Source organism: Hyla sarda, chromosome 3 (genome assembly GCF_029499605.1).
Source record: "Hyla sarda isolate aHylSar1 chromosome 3, aHylSar1.hap1, whole genome shotgun sequence".
Classification (NCBI taxonomy): domain Eukaryota; kingdom Metazoa; phylum Chordata; class Amphibia; order Anura; family Hylidae; genus Hyla; species Hyla sarda.
In genome coordinates, this window is record NC_079191.1 from 227,966,009 (window position 1) to 227,984,270 (window position 18,262).

The 18,262-nt window shown below is 43.0% G+C and overlaps 1 long non-coding RNA gene across 1 annotated transcript in view; it reads left to right on the plus strand.

The window, feature by feature from the left end:
- Positions 1-2,420, plus strand: part of LOC130360715 (uncharacterized) — a 62,870-nt gene extending 60,450 nt beyond the window's left edge. Inside the window, exon 3 of the long non-coding RNA XR_008890772.1 lies at positions 2,273-2,420. This is a non-coding gene — a long non-coding RNA (uncharacterized LOC130360715). The remainder of the gene's footprint in view (positions 1-2,272) is intronic.
- Positions 2,421-18,262: the final 15,842 nt, after the last annotated feature.

The window sequence follows — 18,262 nt, forward strand, 5'->3', positions numbered from 1 at the left end:
ACAGTACATGAAATTCATATTGTAATGTTTGCCATATATGTGCCGAGAGAGTGCTTCAAATACATCTAGTGTACATATAAGTGCTTACAATTTTAAAAATGCTTGAATATCCATGCTCCACATTAATAAGTAGCTGATTATGAAATATGAGTCAGCTGAATATCATGCACATCCACATATATACATATAATACAATAGAGGAAGAGAGGAGACGCTTAGCGGCTCTGTATATCTATAATGGCGATGAGTGGCATGGGTAAATGCTACACTGCGCATGCGATGTCTCATGCTCAGCGTACACGTCACTCATCACTCTGGCAACCACAGACGCTATCAGCTGTCAGCAGATGCCGAGGGGAGTGCAAAGTGATCGCTGTCAGAGTCTATAAATGGAGACAGATTGCATGAATGCAAAGAATGCCAGGGACTGTATTGACTCAATAAACATCGGGACATACTAGTACATATGTTTTAACTATACTCATGGGCACCAGTTTCAAAATGATATACATATATAACGGAAACCAATATAAATATATACAGTATATTTCAATGCTTAAGAACACATCATCAACACATGACTATATTTGTAGGACCTCTTACATAGTGTAATGTGCTGACAACAAAATCAGCAAAAAATTATCAATGGGAATCAAATTTATCAACCCATGGAGGTCTGGATATGGAGTCACACTCAAAATCAAAATGGAAAACCCCACTACAGGCTGATCCAACTTTGATGTAATGTCCTTAAAAGAAGCCAAAATGAGGCTCAGTTGTGTGTGGCCTACAATTGCCCATATGACCTCCCTACAATGCCTGGGCATGCTCCTGATGAGGTGGCGGATGGTCTCATGAGGGATGTCCTGCCAGAACTGAACTAAAGCATCCGCCAACTCCTGAACAGTCTGTGGTGCAACGTGGCATTGGTGGATGGAGCGAGACATGATGTCCCAGATGTGCTCAATCGGATTTAGGTCTGGGGGACGGTCGGGCCAGTCCATAGCATCAATTCCTTCCTCTTGCAGTAACTGCTGACACACTCCAGCCACGTGAGGTCTAGCATTGTCTTGCATTAGGAGGAACCCAGGGCCAACCGCACCAGCATATGGTCTCACAAGGGGTCTGAGGATCTCATCTTGGTACATAATGGCAGTCAGGCTACCTCTGGCAAGCGCATGGAGGGCTGTGCAGCCCCCCAAAGAAATGCCACCCAACACCATTACTGACGAGCTGATGAGCTGCACTACCTGAGCCACTTGTGTGGGTTGTAGACTCCATCTCATGCCAACACTAGAGTGAAAGCAGTGCCAGCATTCAAAAGTGACCAAAACTTCAGCCAGGAAGGATAGGAACTGAGAAGTGGTCTGTAGTCACCACCTACAGAATCACTCCTTTATTGGGGGGTGTCTTGCTAATTGCCTATAATTTCCACCTGTTGTCTGTTCCATTTGCACAACAGCATGTGAAATTGATTGTCAATCAGTGTTGTTTCCTGAGTGGACAGTGTGATTTCACAGAAGTGTGATTGACTTGGAGTTACATTGTGTTGTTTAAAGGAGTTCTCTGGTGCAGAGTATTCCTGCTCCGTCCTGCTCGGGCTGCAAAATAAATGCAAATAAACCATCTCTCACCTTCCTGGGTTCCCGTGGAGCGCCCCTACAGCTGATCGGTCCTCCGGTCCATCCTCTTCATACTTCCGGGTGTAACGAAGCGTCACATAGCTCTCAGCCTATCGCCGGCCGAGGCAGAAGATCGCAGCGGCCGGCGATAGGCTGAGCACCATGTGACGCTTCGTTACACCCTGAAGTATGAAGAAGATGTACCGGAGGACCGATCAGCTGTAGTGGCGCTCCGCGGGAACCCAGGGAGGTGAGTGATGGTTTATTTTCATTTATTTTGCAGCCCGGGCAGGACAGAGCAGGAATACTCTGCACTAGAGTGCTCCTTTAAGTGTTCCCCATTATGATTTTTTTTTTTGAGCAGTGTATCTTTAGGCTCCACGTGGCCTGATCTACATATATTTTTTTGCATGGGCAAGTAAGTACATAAACGACCCACGTGGAACCACAGGTTAAGTAATATTTAAGAATATATTTTCATGGTGTTTCCGGATTAATGAAAATGGGGCCCTTATTCAATAGATTGCAATGACTACCCACTGAGGGATAGATAGAAACAGTATCATATATATTTAATTTTGTGTATATATGTATACATATATTCTTTAATGGTATATTTATGGTTATATATATTTTGTTTGTTTTTATAGGTATACATCTGGAAGAGGAGAAGACACTATCTGCTCTGTTTTCATGATTATTTTATCTGAAAATTTTGTAGGATATATGATTAATAAAAAAATTCTTGGACTGGAGACAATCTGTGGATGCATTATATTAATCTTAGAGTTTAGTACATGGTTATTTACTGTGGATTATTACACATGTGCACTAATTCCCTTGTTTAAAAAAAAAAAAAAGTATCTTTTTATATAATTAGTAAAAAAAATTATTATTTATTTTATTTTCATATTTTCTTTTATTTCTTATTTTATTTTTGTTATTTTTGTGAGTTTTTTTTTGTTATAAATTGAGTTCTTGAGCTCATATATAAATGCAAACCCTGCCAAAATAGCGAGCATGCTCCGGTGAATATAGGTGGGGGGATTAAGGCTGTCCATTCTGTCTCAGAAATTATTCAGATGGGCAGAGGTCCTACAAATATAGGTGTCATATGTTGAAGATGAGTTCTTAAAGGGGTACTCCCATGGAAATTATTATTTTTTTTTTTTTTAAATCAACTGGTGCCAGAAAGTTAAACAGATTTGTAAATTACTTCTATTAAAAAATCTTTATCCTTCTAGTACTTTTTAGGGGCTATATACTGCAGAGGAAATGCTTTACTTTTTTGATTTTTCTGATGTCAGGACCACAGTGATCTCTGCTGACCTCGGACAGCAGAGGTCAGCAGAGATAAATCGAGATTTTCCTAGCTTGTGACGGAAAATATTAGTTATATGAAGACAGGAGGCGAGTATCTTATGCATTATTCTTTCTTTAATAATGCCCATAGCAGAACTATTCAGTAATCAATTCAAAACAGAAAAAAACTTCAACTCCCAGCAGTCCTAGGACCACAGAAGCCACTCCTCGTCTGTAGCCACTATATAAGGACTGCCCACATATAGATCCTCCTCTTTCTTAATGCGAACCAGAACCGCACAGAAGGCAGAACTCCAGACAGGCATCCTCGACAAACAGCAACCTTCGGTCTTTCAGCCTGGAGCAGCAGAAACCCGGAGCAAAGGGATGTTCAGCTTCGTCCCAACGGGGACTATAGAGGAACCAAACAACAGGAACCAAACAGGTCATCCGAACTCAGGAAAACCGCCTCTGCTTTCAATATCCTGCAAAGAGAACAAAGAATCGTAAAAGGGTGGGTAGGGAGGGAAGATACTCGCCTCCTGTCTTCATATAACTAATATTTTCCGTCACAAGCTAGGAAAATCTCGATTTATATATCAGACAGGAGGCTCATATCTTATGCAAGTTCAAAGCTAACAACCAGCAATGACAGTAAGAACAATAACAACCAGAGTATTATAAGACCGACATAGACACATGGTCCTCCGGCCTGAAGTAGAAATGGCGAAAGGTGGTCTCCGAAGACCAATCGTCCGCCATCAATAAGTCAGAGAGGGAGCCCCCTGATGTGACGATTTTCGTAGCCATAGCACCCCTGGAAGAGTGAGCTCCAAACAGAGACACATCTATACCTGCCATCTCCATGGCAGAACGTACCCAGCGTGCTAGAGTAGCGGAGGTAACTGGATGATGTGGTCTGACATATGAGACCAGGAGCTGAGAAAAATCCGGAGAGCGCAGATCCGCCGTCTGTGATTCGTACGCCTGTAAACAACGAACCACGCAAAGCCGTGGATGCGCGGGAAAAAAAGGGTAAAAAACCGAGTGAATACCCGTCTTGGTCCTACGGACCACCGAGAATTTTACTCCCTGAGGCGAAAATTGTCGCCTAGAGATATCCAAAGCTTTCACGTCTGAGACACGTTTGATGGATACCAAACAAAGAAGGACCGTCAGTTTATAAGACAACAGTTTCAGGGAAAGGTCGTCATTGTCCACCCATGAGGCAAACATATCGAGCAACCTGGAGACATCCCAGGTCGATTGATACCTAGGCCGAGGGGGACGTTTAAATTTAATACCGCGTAAAAGTCTACAAACCAGTGGGTGTTTGCCAAAAGAGTCCACAGGGCAGTGGAAAGCCGCAATTGCCGATCTTTATACATTAATGGAGCTATAGGATTTGCCAGACTCAAAAGAATCTGCCAGGAAGTTTACTACTACAGACACAGGTGCATGTACGGGATCAACCTGCCGTTGATCACACCAACGAACCCAGAGTCTCCAGGCTGATAGATATGCCGATCTAGTCCCGGGGGCCCAGGCCAGGGCGAGGAGATCCCTAGCTGATCTTGAAAGGTCTTGATCCGTGTCCGAGATCCCGAAACCAACCACGCTAGGAGAGGCAGGTTGCCCTCCATCACCAGAGGATGGAGACTCCCGGCCGGGTTGGTGAGAAGGTGAGGAACTTGGGGTAACAACCGGGGATAATCCACGATCATCCCCAAAAGAAGAGGGAACCATGGTTGTGTCGGCCACCAAGGTGTGATCAGCACAACCGTCGCCCTCTGGTTCGTCGTATGCAAGAGGACCCTGGGGATCAACTGGAAAGGAGGAAAGGCATAGTGAGTTCCCCTCGGCCAGAGGAGGCGGAGAGCGTCTACCGCAGACGCTTCTGGATCCGGTCTCCAGCTGAAGAAATGAGGCAGTTGGTGGTTGAGGCGAGAAGCGAAAAGGTCCACGTATAACGGGCCCCAAAGGGGAAGCAACTGCAGAAAAATTGAACGATCCAAGCGCCAGTCGCTGTAATCGAGGAGGTAGCGAGAATTCCAATCGGCCACCGTGTTGGAGACCCCTGGAATGTACTCCGCTGCCGGGATAATGTTGCGGGCTAGGCAAAAGTGCCAGAATTCCTTGGCCAGGTCTGCCAGGATCTTGGATCTGGTACCCCCTAAGCGGTTGACGTACTGAACCGCCGCCACGTTGTCCATGCGTAATAACACACAACAGTTGGACGAATGAGGCATGAAGCTCTTGACGGCAAAGAAAGCCGCCAGAAGCTCCAATGCATTGACATGCAGGTCGACTTCCGAGGCGGACCAAGTCCCTCCTGTGGAAATCTCCCCGCATCGAGCGCCCCAGCCAAGACGGCTCGCGTCCGACTCTATGATGACGTCCGGACGCGGGTTGAAAATGGCCTTGCCATTCCACTCGACAGCATGACGAAGCCACCAATGTAACTCCTCGGTAGCCGCCGGACAGAGGGGTACTTTGTCTGCGTACCTGAGGCCCTGGCGCAGATGCAAGATCTTGAGCCTCTGAAGGGCTCGGTAGTGCAGGGGGGCCGGAAAGATAGCCTGGATGGAAGCCGCCAGGAGCCCCACCAGGCGCGCCAGAATCCTTAATGACAAGCATCCTTTGCGCAGAACCGCCCTGATTTCTTTGCGGATCAGGGCTAGTTTGGACTTGGGGAGCCGCAGTAGTGCGCGATTGGTGTCCACCAAGAAACCCAGGAACTCCATTTCCTGAGCTGGGACGAGAACCGACTTTTCTCGGTTGACCACGAAGCCTAGAGTATGTAGCAACGATATTGTCCACGACATGTGAAGAGAGGCCTGAGTTTTGGATCGGGCCATGATAAGAAGGTCGTCTAAGTAAATGATCAGACGAACCCCTCTGCTCCTCAGAGCCGCCACCACCGGTTTCATCAGTTTGGTGAAGCACCACGGGGCGGATGATAGGCCGAACGGAAGGCACGCAAACTGCCACAATCTGCCCCTCCAAAGAAAACGGAGGAACTGTTGTGACTCCGGGTGTATGGGAACGGTAAGGTAGGCGTCCTTCAAGTCCACCTTCACCAGCCAGTCTCCTGGCAGCAAAAGATCCCGGAGTGAGTGAATTCCCTCCATTTTGAAATGGCGATACATGACATGTTGGTTTAGGTCTCTCAGGTTTATGACCGGGCGGTAGCCGCCCCCTTTTTTCTTCACTAGGAAGAGGTTGCTTATGAACCCTAGGGAAGATGGGTCGGACTCCATGATCGCATGTTTGGACAGGAGATCTCGCACCCCGTTGTCTATGAGGATCGCGTTTTGCTCCGAGAACCGGATAGGGGTTGGAATTACACCCAGAACCGGTAAGGACTGGAGTTCTAGGTGAAACCCCGCCACTGTCTGAAAAACCCACACGTCTGCCGTAATCGCAGACCAGGCGTGGGTAAAATACATCAGTCGCCCCCCCACAGGTATATGAGAAAGTGGGCTGTAGGGTACACTCACCGGTAGAAGGACGGGAGCGGGGGTATCCACGTCCGCCACGACTTCTCCAGGGTCGACCACGAGGAGGGAAGAATGGGGATGGTTGGACCACTGGAACGGTGTAGGAAGGAGGAGCCTGGGAATAATGGTATTGGGCAACTGGTCTGCCCTGTGGCCTGTAGGGAGCAGAACGGCCGGCAGATCGGCCTCTACTTCTGCCGGCCCGGGGAAAAATTTTAGGGAAGTTTGGGCCTTATCTAAGCCGGTAAAAAGGCCGACAAATCTGTTGACATCCTTCATCAAACTATCTCCAAAAAGCATGCCTGCTGCCGAGGGACCGGGTTCGGTCTCGGCCAAATGGGATAGTTGCGGGTCGAGGCACATCAGGATCGACCGGCGTCTCTCGACTGAGCAGGTGGTATTGGCAGTACCTGCCAGGCAAATGGCTCTCTGGGCCCAGCCACGGAGCTGACGGACGTCCACGGGTTCCTCCGACGCCGCAGCATGCTCGGCTAAATTAAGGATCTTAGTGAGTGGACCCATTAAATCAAGGATACACTCCTGTATGGTTTTGAAGGAACGTTCTATTCCCTTCTTAGGAAATTTACCCGATTTTAATAAGTATTTCATCAGGATGGGGTCCACCTCCGGGGTAGCCACCACCTTATTGGGGATAAAGGGTCTAGGGCATTCCGCCCTCAGCTTATTACGGCTGGACCTATCCAGAGATTTACGAGCCCAAAGCTCTACATATTGGGCCACGTGGGGGAGTGGAGACCAGTCGCCTGATCTCGGATGGGAGATCGCGTCTGGGTGAAAAAGGGGTTCTCCTAGGGAATCCAGGATAACATTGCCCTGCATGGCAGGGTTGGCGTCGGTGTCGAACGCCATATCCCCAGCATCCTGTTCAATATTGGGGTCTGACTCGTAGTCCTCAGACTCATTAGAGGAACCCGAAGAGTCCTCAGTAGAGGAGTCTACATAGGAGTCGGGTTTAGTGCGCTTAGCGGACTTACGCCTCTTGCCATGTAACTCCCCGAGGCCCAGGGGTCGAGCGGAGTCAGAGGGATGCTGGGGTTGACAGACCGGGGTAGGGACTGTCTGGAGCATGTTATTATCTTCCCCTGCCGGGGAGTCAGAGATGTGCTTCCTTTTATGGGAAGCCTTGCCCTTTTTAACATGTGGATCTCCGCCATGAAGGGGAACCGAGACATTGGAAACCTGCTGTTGCAGGCCAGAGGGCATTATGGATGAGGCCAGGGCCGCTTGGACCGACTTATTAATTAAGTCCTGGATCTGGGTGGCAGTCATAAATTGTGCTGCATCCAGGGAAGGACCCTCCCCTCTGAGGGGGACAGATGAGGGTTCCTCAGCCATACTAACTTTAGGATATAGGGATAAAAGATTTCAAACTGATAAGTGGGATAAAATAAATGACCCAGGCACAGCTAAAAAATCTAATAAGGCGGAATAAATTCCGTTAGATCTGGTACAAAGTTCTACAACCTACTGACAGAACAGGCTCCGACCTCCACACCGTTTAGCGTTGCACTGGCGCTGTGGTGTGAGGTAAGCCCGGAGTACTTGAGCCCAGGGGACGTAGTCTAGCGAGACTACGTCCCTCTGGGTCCTGATTGGAGGTCGCAGGAGCGCCTCTCAACTACACTACACGCCGAACGCCGCCCCCTCCCGAGCGCAGGCCGCAAAGAGAAGCGGACCAACCAGGGGAAGGCTCCGCCCAAGCCCGTGCGCGCGAACTCGGACGGAGAAGAAGGTTCAAGTAAAATGGCGCAGGGAAGGGAGGGGAAGGGGAAGGTAGATAAGGAAATGAGCGGACGAAGCGGCGACAGAGGAGAGAAAACCGGCACCGGAAGATTTCCGGCTCTCGGCAGCAGAGAATACAGGGGAAAAAAGGACAGAAAAATTCTTGGCCCTGTGAGTACTTAATCACCTATGGGATAGTACCACACTAGGTCTCAAGAGAGGTAAAATACAGTAATAAAATCGCTATATAAGTGAAACAGAGTAAATCAAACACATATATAGAGTATACTTATCTTAGGTCTGCTATGAGCAGAAAGAAAGAGGAGGATCTATATGTGGGCAGTCCTTATATAGTGGCTACAGACGAGGAGTGGCTTCTGTGGTCCTAGGACTGCTGGGAGTTGAAGTTTTTTTCTGTTTTGAATTGATTACTGAATAGTTCTGCTATGGGCATTATTAAAGAAAGAATAATGCATAAGATACTCGCCTCCTGTCTGATATATAACTGTGGTCATGACATCAGAAAAATCAAAAAAGTAAAGCATTTCCTCTGTAGTATATAGCCCCTAAAAAGTACTGGAAGGATTAAGATTTTTTTAATAGAAGTAATTTTCAAATCTGTTTAACTTTCTGGCGCCAGTTGATTAAAAAAAAAAAAAAAGTTTTCCATGGGAGTACCCCGGCATTGAAATATACTGGTTTCAGTTATTTATATTTTGTTTCAGTTATATATATCATTTTAAAACTGGTGCCCATGAGTATAGTTAAAACATATGTACTAGTATGTCCCTGTGTTTATTGAGCCAATACAGTCCCTGGCATTCTTTGCATTCATACAATCTGTCTCCATTTATAGACTCTGATAGCGATCACTTCGCTCTCCCCTCGGCATCCGCTGACAGCGTCTGTGGTAGCCAGAGTGATAAGAGACGTGTATGCTGACTCAGTCATGTGACGGGACCATGTGATCCCAGAGTATAAGACATCGCATGCGCAGTGTAGCGTTTACCCACGCCACCCGTCGCCATTATAGATATACAGAGCCGGTAAGCATCTCCCTCTTCCTCTCATGTATTATATGTATATATATATGGATGTGCACAATATGCAGCAGACTCATATTTCATAATCAGTTACTAATTAATGTGGAACATGGATATTCAAGCATTTTTTACAATTTAAGCAGTTTATATGTACACTAGATGTATTTGAAGCACTCTATCGGTACATGTATGGCAAACATTATAATATGAATTTTATTTACTGTATGTTATTTATATGAATGACTTGATTATTACTTAATTATTCATATGTAATTGAGCACTAATTATTGGGTATTTAAACCCTTACTGGTGTGTATCACTAAGCTTGAAAATGTCTCCATAGGAGCAAAAACGTTGCTTGTCTTGATGTGACATAATAAATTCACCTATTTTTGACACAGGTGCTGAGCCACTGTTGGATTTTTATCTGTGTGTATAGATAGATCAATATACACACGGGAGAGCTACGTTTCAGCAGCTTCACACTGCTCAGCTCAGCACAGTGTTAGAGCTGATTATTTTAGTCTTCTTTCCTTTTGAACTTAGCTAGACTGTAATGTCAAGAGGCCTTCAGTGCATAGTGCTAAATATTGTATAAAATATTGTGCTGATTTTTTCTGCTCCTTTTGGAAGCTGCCAGGCAGAGCTGACACACTGCATAATATAGTGCCGACATATAAAGGGGGGGGTTGCGGCCTCAGCCAATCACAGACCATCTCACACTGAACTGCTCTCGGCTGTGTGTAGCAGAGTGAGGGAGGAAGTTCTCCCCTGCAGGGCTTCAGAGGATTTCACACCTTCTGGGAAACACCCCTTCCCGGCCTGTGGATCTCAGTGAGAGTAAGCAGAGGATACAGAATGATATCAAGGTAGAAAACTAAAATATAATAAAAATAAAGGCAGGTTTTGGTTTATCATGATGGAGAGAGTAAACTGGGAGGATAAAAAATTCATCAAGCTCATGACAGGTATAGAAAATAGAAAATTCCTTCTTAGTGATCCGGTTATTGAACTTTTTACCTTTGTGCATTAGTTTACAATTTGCACAAAAGGGAAACTCCCATAATTAAGTACCTTGAGTCCCAGAAGTACTGACCGGCATATATGTTTTTACTGATCTATCTCTGAGGTTGGAGGTCTACAATATGCACAAGCGGAAATTGCTGAAATACTTCATTATGCTTATACCCATTCCCTAACAAATTCCAATGATTACATAAAGTCTGGGAAATGTAGTCATTGTAAGCTTCTCTTTGGGGGTATCTCCTTCCCGATCTAAATCTCCAGTTCCCTCTGTCTTTGGATACAGTCCTAGGAGACTCTTTCCTAGGAATGTATCCACCTTTTCCAGCCCACCGGAGCACCGGAAAGCTGAACTAATTTATGCAGAAAAAGCTATCAACTGCTGAGCCGAAAAGTTCGTGACGAATCAAATTTACTGTAAGTTCGCTCATCTCTAGAAAGCACTAAAAAAAATTCACCTTTTATAACTACATCTCCCAGTTTGATCTAAGCAGTGGTAAGGATATACTGGGAGTTGTAGTTGCACTAATCATAACTGAAGAACTTACTATTGACTACAGCATTGATGGGACAAAGTCAAGCACAATACATAATTATATCAGTGACTTCTCTGCTCCTCTGTAATCTTTTTATTTCTATCTCCATCTGGTCCACACCTCTGTGATTTCTTCCAGCTACAGCTTCCCTCTGCAGAGTGTGAAATCCAGACATCATTGGTTCCTCACCTTGTCAGCAGATCTTCATCCTTTATTTGCAGATAATAATGAATATAAGATATAACCCTGCCAGACATTGTTATCTCGGAATATCACTCTGCCAGACATTGCATTCTTTGAATGTAACCCTTCCTAACAATGTACCCTCTGAATATAACACAGCCACATGCCATACCATCTGAATATAACCATGTCAGACAATGTTCCCTATTACCCTGCCACACACCATAGACCAATACCAACCAATCAGATTGCTTCTTCCATTTTTAAAAAGACCTCTGTAAAATGAAAGCAAAAATTTTATTGGTTGCTATTGGCAAGTGTACCATTCTTTCTCTACACAGGTTTTAATATATCTCCCTCATACCCCTGAAATTGAAAACACTTTGTACCGCCTGAAATCCATTGTAATACTTTGACCCCAAAAATGAATTATAGGGGTAATCCGGTGGAAAAAAATGTTTTCAAATCGACTGGTGCCAGAAAGTTAAACACATTTGTAAATTATTTCTATTTAACATCTTAATCCTTCCAAAACATATCAGCTTCTGTATTTTACAGAGAAAGTTGCTGTAGTTCTTGTTTGACCACAGTTCGCTCTGCTGACACCTCTGTTAATGTCAGGAACTGTCCAGAGCAGGAGAGGTTTGTTATGGGGATTTGCTTCTACTCTGGACAGTTCCTAACATGAACTGTATGTATGTGCGCTCATAAACTCTTTTCCATAGAGTTTAATTGTGCACATTACTAGATAAAAATACAGACATATTTAATTAGGTGTAAACATAGCCACGTCCTTCTGAGTGGTAACATGGTGATTTTAGAACTCTCAATGTTGTTTCTGAGACCCAGAGAGCCCTGTCCATGGTGCACAGGTATTTCAAATTTTTCACATTTCAGTAGGTGTGATCAGAGCAAAGCTATTTGTCTGTAGTACACACAGAGCTACTTCCTCCCTTAGTTGCCTTGCCAATCACACAACAGCAGAACACTCAGACCTTATTGCTATGTGCACTGAATAGGCTGACTTTGAGCTTGGAGAATCTGTAGGGAAGAAAAAAATGGAGAGACCGATACCGGCGCCTGGTGTATTACCCTTGGAGACGGAAGCAAAAGTAGTCCTGAGTAGGACAAGAACCATATAGATGGTCGCTCACCTTAAAACAGATAGTACAAGCATATCACCCTAGTGATAATGGGGTACTATAAAACTGGAGTCGCTGCCAAGCCTTCTGGGTAACAGGAATAGCAGTAGCACTGTCCTGGAAGAGTTGTGGAGATGCTTGAAAAATACCCTTAGTAGATGGTGCTGCAGCTCTTTCAGACAAACGGAATGGGACCAAAGCTTAGTTTAACCCCTTAAGGACGCAGCGTTTTTCCGTTTTTGCATTTTCATTTTTTCCTCATCACCTTCTAAAAAGCATAACGCTTTCAATTTTGCACATAAAATTCCATATGATGGCTTATTTTTTGCGCTACCAATTCTACTTTGCAGAGACATTAGTCATTTTACCCAAAAATACAACGGAAAAAAAATTCATTGTGCGACAAAATTGAAGAAATTTTTTTTATTTTGTAACTTTTGGGGGCTTCTGTTTCTACGCAGTGCATTTTTCGGTAAAAATGACTTTATTCTGTAGGTCCATATGGTTAAAATGATACCCTACTTATATAGTTGGATATTGTCGTACTTCGGAAAAAAAATCATAACTACATGCAGGAAAATTTATATGTAAAAAAATTCTCATTTTCTAACCCCTATAACTTTTTTATTTTTCCGCGTACGGGCCGGTATGGGACTAATTTTTTGCACCGTGTTCTGAAGTTTTTATCGGTACATCGCTTTTTATTCATTTTTTCATTTTATAAAAAGTGACCAAAAATACACTATTTTTGGACATTTTCGCACGCGGCGATACCACATATGTTTATTTTTATTTACACAAGTTTTTTTTTTTTTATGGAAAAAGGGGGGTGATTCAAACTTTTATTAGGGAAGGGGTTAAATGACCTTTGATAACTTTTTTTTTCACTTTTTTTTTGCAGTGCTATAGCTCCCATAGGGAGCTATAGCACTGCACACACTGATCTCCTATGCTGATCCCTGCAAAGCCATAGCTTTGCACAGATCAGTCAGATAGGGGCTCGATTGCTCAAGCCTGTAGCTCAGGCTTAGAGCAATCAATCGACGATCGGATGCCGCAGAGACAGGTAAGGAGACCTCCGCCTGTGTCCCAGCTGATCGGAACATCGCGATTTTATCGTGATGTCCTGATCAGCCTGACTGAGCTGCCAGGAAGTGTTTACTTTTGCTTTCAGATGCAGTGGTCAACTTTGATCGCCGTGTCTGAAGGGTTAACAGCTCGCGGCTGTTAGCCCAGGGTCCCGGCTATGATTAGCAGCTGGGACCGACCCGGTGTGATGCGGAGTAACGGTGTGACCCCATTTTAAACACCGGGACCGGGCTTAGGGCGTACAGGTACGCCCTACGTCCTTAAGGAGTTAAGGTCCACAGAGAGGAGAGTATTTACACAAAAAACTACTATAGAATGCATGTGAAGGGGAGAAGGCGATACTGATACTGGGGATACTGCACTGGGTATGCAAGGCACTGTGTAAGCAGAAATGCAAAAAACTGCAGCAATGAAGAAGTTATACCAGTGCTGCTGCTGAGAAAACCAGTCCTAAAGTCTAGGCCAGTATTTGTCTCTTCTATGCAATCTGCTTCTCCCCTAAAAACAGACAGTGGATTACAGATTGCAATGAAGTGAGCCACCTAGGGGCTGATATTTTAGGGCTATTGTTCTGGATTAAGGAGTCCTTTTTGGTAAATGAAGTAATTTATACATATATGTTAGAAATCACATTGCCTAACACATGGAGGGGAGTTGTTTTAACCCCTTAAGGACATAGCGTTTTTCCATTTTTGCTCTTTTGTTTTTTCCTCCTTACCTTTTAAAAATCCTAACCCTTTCAATTTTGCACCTAAAAATCCATATGATGGCTTATTTTTTGCACCACCAATTCTACTTTGTAATGACATCAGTCATTTTATCCAAAAATCTACGGCGAAACGAAAAGAAAAACATTGTGCAACAAAATGGAAGAAAAAACACCATTTTGTGAATTTTGGGGGATTCTGTTTCTACACAGTACAAAAATGACACCTTATCTATATTCTGTAGGTCCACACAATTAAAATGATACCCTACTTATATAGGTTTGATTTTTTATTACTTCGGGAAAAAAATCATAACTACATGCAGGAAAATGTATACATTTAAAATAGTCCTCTTCTGACACCTATAACTTGTTTGTTGTTCCATCTACGGGTATGAGGGCTAATTTTTTGCACCATTTTTATCGCGTGACGTCATGTCCCCATCTCAGAAGCCCGGCTGTTTCCGAAACTGCAGACGCAGCTACACATAGAATGCTGGCTGTAGCAGGGAGATCACGGGGGGTCCCAGCGGCAGGCCCCCCGTGATCAGACATCTTATCCCCTATCCTTTTGATAGGGGATAAGATGTTTTTGCCCGGAATACCCCTTTAAATAAAAAGTCAGTGAGACATCTTTGAAATGACCACCCACAAGTGCACAAAAAAGTGGTCTTCTGCGAGAAGAGTCTTCTCAAAGAATGCATAGCAAATGTGGAACTGATAGTCTGTCAAAGAAAATCTGGTCTGTAGATCAGGTGGTACTTTGGAGAGGTTTCATTGTATCCATATCTTAAACAGTGAACGCAAGAAAATATTACTAAATGTCAGAATTGCTCTTATACTTTCCTCTTCTCCTAAAAAAATTATTTATAAGCAGTCATAAAATCATATGTACCCTTAAATAGAAACTACAGCTCATCCTGTAAAAAACAAGATCTCCAAATAAAAAAGTTATAGGTGTAACAGTATGGAAATAAAAATAATTAAACTTTTATTTTAAAGTTATTTTTATTTCTAAAATGCAGTAAAGAATAACAACAGATAAATACATTTGGAATCACCATAATTATATCATATAACAAAATGTTGATAAAGTGGAATTACAGAAGAAAACGGGAAAATTGGAAATGAAAATTGGCTACACCTCCAAGGATATGTTGTTGTCCAAAAGTCATTAAATTTACTGCTGATTTTGTACTTGTATGTTGTAAAATATATACCAAATAGCCAGCCTAAATATAAATGGTAACAGATCATATTTAAATAATGAAATATAAATAATGAAATATAAAAGTGAACACTAATTAACATTCTAAAGTAATAGGTATCAGTTGAATAAATGTCATTATTTAATCTTAAAAAATCCAAATTTAAAAAATAATCATAAATTTAACCTTGTAATAGGTTTCTATCTTTATTCTGAATTATTTAAAATATTAGTTTTTAGACCTATCTTTGTTGTGATCTGTAGGCATCTAGTAATAGGACTTGTAGCAATTGTGTGTATAATTTAAGTATTTTTTATGTACAAATACTGGATATCTTTACAAGTTAATATTTAGCAAAATACACAGTTTAGTACTACAATATCATCAAAGTGCTTAAATAAAGATACATGGGAAAGGAAACAAAGACTGGAGAAATTAGTAAATGTATCTCCTTTCAAAATTTAAAGGGAACATTGATCACAGGCTTAAGAGGAAACAAAAATGTTTGGCTAATTTCATAAGCCAATTAAGCATAATTGACTGGGTATTAATAAATAGTTCTCCCTGGCAGGTTCCTCCAAAATAGGATCAATAAGATGTGTGTGATTGGATTAGTAATGTGGTCAATGCTTTGTGCTAATGTATTACAAATGATCCCATAAGACTATGTTGATGTCTGTAACACCATCTTTTATTTGTAATGATGTACACTCTAAGCAAACACAGTTACAATGATGGACTAAAAAGAATAAAAGCTATAACTGCATAAAAGTACTTCAAAACAAAAGTTATATTTGTAGAACTAGACATTTTTAAATTAACAATTAAGGAAATAAGGTGTATAATGTTTTATAAAATGGAAGAAAAGTGTCTCAATATTTATTTCTTCTGTGGTCTGAAATCCCCCTTTGATCTTAATCTACTGCTTGGGCATATAACGGGGAGAAAATAAAATTATGGGGGAAACCAAAAAAAGAAAATATAGTGGGAAATAATAGAGTTTAAGTGTAAGAAATGCAAATGTATTTTTATCAGGTTTGTGATGTGAGGTACAACACATAAAGATGGTGGATTACAAGTAAACATGTATTATCAAAATTTATGTTTAGATAAATGCTGCAGGCCTGAAGGGTCAAATAAATGTGGCTCAACCAATAGAATAACAAAACTAGTAAACTGGTCACTAGTAGTAGATAATATTATTATATTAAATGTTAGAGAGGAAACACATTGTTAATAATTCAAGAATGTGCACAGGATTAAGCAACAGCTTCAGTGCTATATGTTAAAAGGGATGCATGTCTGGTTAGCGCCATGAGATGATAATAAATAACATTGGCACCATTATAGGTCCCTCCCTATCGTGCAAGTTAGGAACTGAAATAGGGAGTCTGGCTGCAACATACAGATCATATAAAAGGTAAATTTTCAACATGATCCATAAGGACAGCTGTACTAGAAGTTTTGAGAGATTAAAAGAAAAAAGAAAAACATCCTAGAGCCCATTCTCCATATAAATAGTATAATGCTCATATTACCAGTCATGAGAGTAATTATAAAAGCTTTATATGGCAGAACACAATAATAGGCTACACAAGCAAACTGCTCCAAAAAATAAAGGGAACACTAAGATAACACATCCTAGATCTGTATACATTATATATAAATGTGTATCGGCGCTCTAATTATAAAAACTATAAATATTAATAGAGGCTCACTTACTAAAATCCTCATGGGGAGTGTACTCAGAATCTCTGCCCAGAGGGAAGTTCTGGTCTCCACTTAAAAATTCTGCAAAGCTGTAAGTCCGCGTCCTTGATAGTATGGAGCTTGTCCCGTTGTACTTGCTTTTTCTGCTTGGAGTAGTTTACAGAAGTCCGTGGTTCCAGTCAGCCTATTAGCCGGGAGATCTGCCCCGGCCGGTGGCGTCTCACCGGCTTGCTGTACTGTTAGTGAATTACTAACAGTACAGCAAGCCACTATCAAGGACGCGGACTTACAGCTTTGCAGGATTTTTAAGTGGAGACAAGAACTTCCCTCTGGGCAGAGATTCTGAGTACACTCCCCATCAGGATATAGGTAAGTGAGCCTCTATTACTATTTATAGTTTTTATTATTAGAGCGCCGATACACATTTATATATGTTGTATACAGCTCCATTTTTGGTTGTTTTAGCCAAGATGCTCCTGTTGTATCTAGGCAGCTTGTACAGGATCTATCTATACAGGATACTTTCATCTTTACATAGTTGAATGTGTTGACAACAAAATGACACAAAAATTATCAATGAAAATCAAATTTATTAACCCATGGAGGTCTGGATATGGAGTCACACTCAAAATCAAAATGGAAAACCACACTACAGGTTGATCCAACTTTGATGTAATGTCTTTAAAACAAGTCAAGTCAAAATGAGGCCCAGTAGTGTGTGTGGCCTCCATGTGCCCGTATGACCTCCCTACAACACCTGGGCATGCTCCTGATGAGGTGGAGGACAGTCTGTGGTGCAACGTGGTGTTGGTGGATGGAGAGAGACATGATGTCCCAGATGTGCTCAATCGGATTCAGGTCTGGGGTAAGGGCAGGCCAGTCCATAGCATCAATGCATCAATGCCTTCCTCTTGCAGGAACTGCTGACACACTCCAGCCACATGAGGTCTAGCATTGTCTTGCATTAGGAGGAACCACACCAGGGCCAACCACACCAGCATATGGTCTCACAAGGAGTCTGAGGATTTCATCTTGGTACCTAATGGCAGTCAGGCTACCACTGGAAAGTACATGGAGGGCTGTGCGGCCCCCCAAAGAAATGCCACCCAACACCATTACTTACCCACTGCCAAACCGTTCATGCTGGAGAATGTTGCAGGCAGCAAAACGTTCTCCACGGTGTCTCCAGACTCTGTCACGTCTGTCACATGTGCTCAGTGTGAACCTGCTTTCATCTGTGAAGTGCACAGGGCCGTGGCGAATTTGCCAATCTTGGTGTTCTCTGGAAAATGCCACACATCCTGCTCGGTGTTGGGCTGTAAGCACCTCATACCATCCTCATACCACCCTCATGGAGTCTGTTTCTGACCGTTTGAGTAGACACGTGCACATTTGTGGCCTGCTGGAGGTAATTTTGCAGGGCTCTGGTAGTGCTTCTCCTGCTCCTCCTTGCAC